At 46.7% G+C, this 5,930-nt stretch overlaps 1 long non-coding RNA gene across 1 annotated transcript; it reads right to left on the bottom strand.

The window, feature by feature from the left end:
• Positions 1–248: 248 nt before the first annotated feature.
• On the bottom strand, positions 249–2,357 carry LOC146420619 (uncharacterized). The gene is made up of 3 exons (XR_014849093.1): positions 2,260–2,357; positions 1,497–1,880; positions 249–415 (listed from the first exon to the last, which is right to left on the bottom strand). It is a non-coding gene; the product is annotated as an uncharacterized LOC146420619 (long non-coding RNA).
• Between the last annotated feature and the right edge of the window lie 3,573 nt (positions 2,358–5,930).

The raw sequence follows: 5,930 nt of genomic DNA, 5'->3' as shown, positions 1-5,930 counted from the left end.
GTGAACCTGTATCCCATACGGGCCTAGGTAGGATCTGGGCTGGTGACAGCCGTGGTGTAGTTGCCTATGGTCCCCCAGAACCCAGATTTGAGGTCAGAATTTGCAATTTTTGTAATGTAAGAAGGGGTAGCACCAAAGCCAGAAGTTTTTAAAAGTTCAAAGTGTGTCTGTTCAGCATTGAAATGGATACATACTTGATGAGGAGAGTTTTTTAATGTATTTTGTTAGATTTTCCAGACATGGGGAATTTCTTTGAAGGCACAGAATTTCATTTATTTAGTGTATTGTTCGTATGAATACCCGGAGGTTTTCTACAGCTACAGAGTGGCATCTCGCGTCTGGATTTTGTTCCACGGTGAGCCAGAGGGAGAAGCAGCACTTCCCAAATTCTTCTGGACCAGTGCTAATTGCAGTCCTTTAAACATGCATTAAAAAGGCAACATGTGAAATGGGAAGAGCAATTAGGAAAAGAGGAAAAAGAAATGTTGAGCTAGGGAGGTGTTGCCATTTTTCTGTTGTTCCTTTGAGACAATGATCTTGTAAAATCTTCCTTGGGGCACCATGCAGATGAGACAGAGAGAGTAATGTGTGTCCTGCATAAGCTTGTCCATGCAAGGCCAAAGCAGATAGAAGATTTTAAAGTGCAAACACAAGTGTTGTGTATATAAATGAACCAATGAAAGAGCTTAACTTATAAGGCAGGATGATATATAGGACAAAATGTAAAAAAAGAATAAAGAGATCTATTAGCTGTTCTGTACAAAGTCTAATCAGATATTAGATATTAATGTAAAGAGAGGTTTGATATGAGTAGATGTGTACGGTTAGAGCGTAGAAGTCTGACGTGATATTGAAGTGTCAAAATGTACAAGCTGAACATTGTAAATATGTGGCTTGTGTCTTAGCAGAGGTTCCATAAGTGTCAATGTATTTGTAAGTATTTTCTCTATAATAAGTGCAAATAGATATAATGTAAATAGATGAGTGTAATTATATAAAAGTTTAGGGGGTGGGAATAAGAATACAGTTTTGAGAAAAGGTTTCGTTGTATCGCTTCATAAATCCTGGAAGATTTCCGTTTCTCGGAAGGTCCAAACGGTAGAATGTTTTCAATAGAGTGCACAGACCGACGCAGCCAGAATCCAAAAGCGTGCAGATTGTCAGGGGCATAAAGAAAATCCAAAAGCCGTAATTTTCATGTTGAGGAAAAGCACTGGAGTGTCCTCACATGTAGAATTTTGAAAAAGCAACCTCCTTGTCTGGAAATTCCACATTCTAGATATGGAAAAAAGCACCAGGCTGGCAAACACAGCAGGGTGTGGTGACAGTGGGTCAGTTTGCAGGTATGGCCGTGGGTGATCCGGTGCCGGTGCAATTAGACAGCAGGGTGTGGTGCCAGTGGGTCATTTTGGAGGTACGGTCGTGGGTGACCCGGCGCCAGGTCAGTTAGCCGGAGCGCTTTGATTATCGTGGGTGCATCTGCTGCCACCGGTTACCTGGGGAGTTCCACTGCTGCTGGGGAGTTCCACTGCTGCTGTCATTGCCACCACGGGCCTTGGCCTCGTCCTGGCTCAGAGGTCATTCTTCCTGGCTTTTCTTTGCTGCCTCCCCAAAGTGCTGCTGCCTCCCTCTCCACCCTGCCCTGCTGTGGCCAGCTGCAGCGTGCAGAGGGTGTTGTGGCTGTGCTCTGCCGGGTTCCCCGTGTGGAAGCAGAGAAGCTGCAGTGGTGGCAGCATCAGTCCTTGCAGGAGATGCTGCATTCATTGGGGTCAAGTGGCTGTCTTGACAGTGGTGAAGATTCTTGAGAGCTCTTATGCTGTCAGGTACTCCCCAGAGCGTGTCCTCGAGGTAGAGAGAAGGAGATGTGGCCACGGTCGTTGCTGTGGGGGAAGAAGAGATTTGATGTGGTTATTGTCCTCACTTCCTTTAATATCAGTGGTGCAGTATTTCTATAGATGTGGTGTCCTGAAGCAGGAGTTACAGGTGTTGTTGTGGGTAGTGAATAATTGAAATGAATGTAAAGAATGGATTGTTATGATTGCTCTCAGTATAGCTCGGTGTTCTTAGTCCCACAGCAGGTTTGTAAAAGGTTCAAACAGTCCTTTTTTTTCCCAGAAAACCTGACTGAGTGGAGTGAGGTAACACAGAGGTGATCTAGTGTATCTTGAGGCTTGTTATGAAGTGTTGTCAGATGGTTTTTATGATGTGAGGAGGCATTTGCCACGGTGTGCAGGTCAGAAGGGTGGAAAAGTTTGTTACGTGTGTAAAAGAGGCCCCGTTTGCAGCCAGGTTCCAAATGTGGTATTGTACCTGAAAAGTGTGCATGCTGCAGGAATCCTGTGAGATGAAAGGTGTAAAGAAGCAGAGGTCTGTGTGCACTTGGATTCCTCCAAACTGCCTATCTTACACGAGAGTGGTGATGTGCCATTCCCGTGGAAAAGAGCCATTGTTGCCCCCAGGTTCCCATGGGGAAATGTGGGATTTTGTATTGTAAAGTTGTGCAAATGTCAGGATTTGTGCCAGACAGGAGCTGCTAGGAACTAGGCCTGAGGCTGGCCTTGGACTCCTGGGTGTGTTGTGCCCAGTGTGTGCAAGGATTTCCTAGCTGTTGAAAAGAGGCAGTGGTTTGAGGCAGGTTTGATCAGCAGGAAGAGGGAGGGAGATCACACTTATGAGCAATGATGAAAACCTTTTCAGGGAAGAGATGTCAGAGTCCTATTTCAAAGAATAAATATCTTGTGTGGCTTACGTGGCAAATAAGAAAAATAGATGAAGGACGTCTTGCCACTGAATTCTAGAGAAGTCATCAGTGAAGGTGCTGACATCTAAACCTGAGTTTTCTCCCTAGGTTTTGAGAAGGATCCCTGTCAGACGGCAGCATCTCAGGCTAACCTAATACCAGAACTGTGGTGACCAGAGAGGTGTTAATTGCATAAAGGGAAGCAAAGTATCGCTCATATGTTTTGGTCACAGTGACATGAGTTCATCCACACCAAAGAGTTCTATCAGAAGCGTGGCCTGGGCCGCTCACACGTTCAGATGGAACAATTCTACAACCAGCACCTGCAAATGTTCCCTTTGGGATAATATTTTTTAAACTTTTTTAACTTTTTTTTTTACTTGCTTCTCTCTGATCTGGCCGAGCGATACAGTGAGCGGAACAGAGGCTGAGAATCGGCCACCATGTGAGCTGTGTGGCATTTCCTACAGTGGTTGAAGTAAACCTTCTGAACCATCTTTCAGTGTGTCATACAGGGAACAGGGGAGGATGGTTATTGCAGTTATTGTTTCCTCATCAACATGACATATGTTATTCCTTTAACATGGCATTGAAAGAGTTAGCAAAACTATTTTTTTTTCTCTTAGGCCATTTGAAAGCCAAATTTCTGTACATGGATAATGGATGAGGTGCAGTTCTGTAAGGCTCACGTAAGGGAGCCTTCCGAATCAGAATTAATCCCGAAGTGTATTTCTGCAGGCTATGCACGTGGTATGCAGTTCGCACACAGGTAATAAGCATGTGCAGGTATAAGGCTAAGCACCTTATGTACTGTCCAGTATTAGATAAAATATTTGGAGACATGTGTACCAGTTTTGAGATCAGCATAGCCACATTTGTAATGTAGGAAGTGGTAGCAACATCATCCAAACCCTGAAGTTTTCAAGAGTTTAAAGCGATGCTGTTCTGTATTGAAATTGATACAGACTCGATGTGCCAATATTTCTATGTATGAAGCCAGATTTGCAAAGCATGGGAACTGTTTTCCAAGGGAAAGTATTTAATGAATTTTTTCTACTCTTTCTAGCCATACCTGGAGGTTTGCGCACCGACGGACCGGCACCTTCCGACCGGATTCCGTGCTCGGATGAGCAAGGTAGGGAAGTAGCAGTTCACAAGTCCTTCCGCAGCAGTGAGAATTGCAGGCCCTTAAAGGTGCATGGAAAAGAGCAGCTATGAGATGGGAAGAGCAAATAGATAAAGAGTGAAAAACAACATCTTGAGCTAGAGAAGTTCTACAATTTTTCTGTTGTCCATTTATGATCGTGGTCTTCCACGTACTAGAAAAAGTTTGAGGATGTAAAGAATTTAGGGAATGAAATGGAAATGAAATAGAGGGTATCAAAGCAAAAAGGCCCTGCTAAATATTCTTTGGGAAACTCTGGCCATGAAGGAGAGAGAGAAAGAACAAGGAGTTTCCTGAATGAATTTACAGAAAACAAATCCCAGTGCCTCTTTCTAGGTAAGTGTGGACATTGGCTATGTTGTAAAAGAGGAACTGTAATTTTCAGAAGTATGCAGAGGTATGAAAAAAAAGCTCTAACCAAGTGCAAAATGTCAGAGGATACAGGCTTCCAAGCTTCCCTCAGGTGCAGTTTTCTGCGCTTGGTACCAGCAAGCCAGGGAAGAGGGAAAGAACTTTGAGGTTTTTTTTCTAAGGGAAGGACATGTGTCCAGGTGCCTGCAGTGCATTGTTGCTTCAGAAGTGTGGTTTTTGAGCCTCACTATCAGTAAGAAGTAATTGTTCACGTGTTGTCGCTGGAGTAGCTGAAGCATGTTCCATAATTACCAAATGCAGGCAAGCCAGCTCTTGCAGGAATATTGAAAAGATTATCTGCCTTGCAGCAAAGCTGTTGTCTACCTTTCTGGGTGGACATTTATGGGCAATGCCCAGTACACAGTGCCTTGTGAATATAGTTATGAAAATGAAGGAGATGACCTAGATAGATAGTAAAAAGGAAGTGTTGCATTGAAGAAAGGATAATTGAAGAAAGCACCCACCTTTCACGTGGATCATCACAGAGCTGTAGCCACAATGTCAGGCCCGTAAGAATTTCTTGCCAAGAGTCAGAATGGAGTTCAGAAGTGCTGTAGAAGCAGGTGGTTTGACTTGCTAAAGAAGAGAAAGAAATGATATTAATTGACCCAATGTGAAAGGGTTTGTACATTTTTTTTTCTTTTTGCAGGCATGAATGTAGTGTCCTGAAGAGGAAAAAAAGGGTATGCAAAAATAAATCTTCAGAGCAATATAGCTGGTTGCTAGTGTATAATCTATGTAATAATATGTTGGAGTATAGGTATGTGTATTTTGTAAGTAGTATATGTTATTTGTGTGTGCGGTGTTAGCCGAGGCGGTCGTTCGCAGGTTTGCGTCGGGCTTTAAAAGGGAGAGGGGGTCGCGCGTTCCGAAGCAGGTGAATTTTGGGGTATTTGCGTGTTTGTAGTCGGAAAAAAGCGTCGCTCGCGGCACGTGGGCGGCCCCGTCCCGCGTGGCAAGTTCCCTCCCCTGTCGGTTCTCCCCCGCCGCCGGACGTCACCCCATTTTGGGTGCGGTCCGTGGGGAGCGGCGTCCCGCGGGGCCCCGAGGCGGCGGCGCCGCGCTCCCTCGCCGCGCTCCCTCCCCGCGCTGGGGGCCGCCGAGTCAGCCCCCCCCTCCCGCGGCGGCCCCGCCCCGACCTGTGTCGCCGCCGCCGCCGCCGCCGCCATCCGCTGCGTGCCGAGTGCCATGTTTAAGGATCCGGGAGACGCGGGGGGGAGGGGGGGGTGCCGAGGGGGGCAGGGGGGGCGTGTCCGCCGTATAATCGACCGCGGCGGTGCCCGCCCCGGCACAGGCGGATCCCGCCAGCTCCCCGCGCCGTCCACAGCACCGCACGCTTCAGCAGAAGCCCGCAAAGCCCGTAAAATGCGGCGGTGGCACCCTCGGACTCGGCATTTCGTTCAGGCGGCACAGTAGACGTATATTCCCTCAGAAAAGACCCCCGCGGCCGCCATTTTTGAAGTCGGCAACAGCGCGCATGTGCGAACGATGCCGACGCCATTTTGGTAGTCCAGTGCATTGCGCATGTGCGAAATAGGGGCCGGATCGAAATTAAAAGTCGGATTTCGCGTTTTTGGGACATTTCTGCTGGCCGCAAACAGCTGCGAAGGCGTC

The sequence above is a fragment of the Lichenostomus cassidix genome, unplaced genomic scaffold (genome assembly GCF_008360975.1).
Source record: "Lichenostomus cassidix isolate B80296 unplaced genomic scaffold, HeHo_3.0 HiC_scaffold_615, whole genome shotgun sequence".
In the NCBI taxonomy this organism is placed as follows: Eukaryota; Metazoa; Chordata; class Aves; order Passeriformes; family Meliphagidae; genus Lichenostomus; species Lichenostomus cassidix.
Note: the sequence above shows the minus strand (reverse complement) of the source record. Positions and strands in the feature narration are given on the sequence as shown.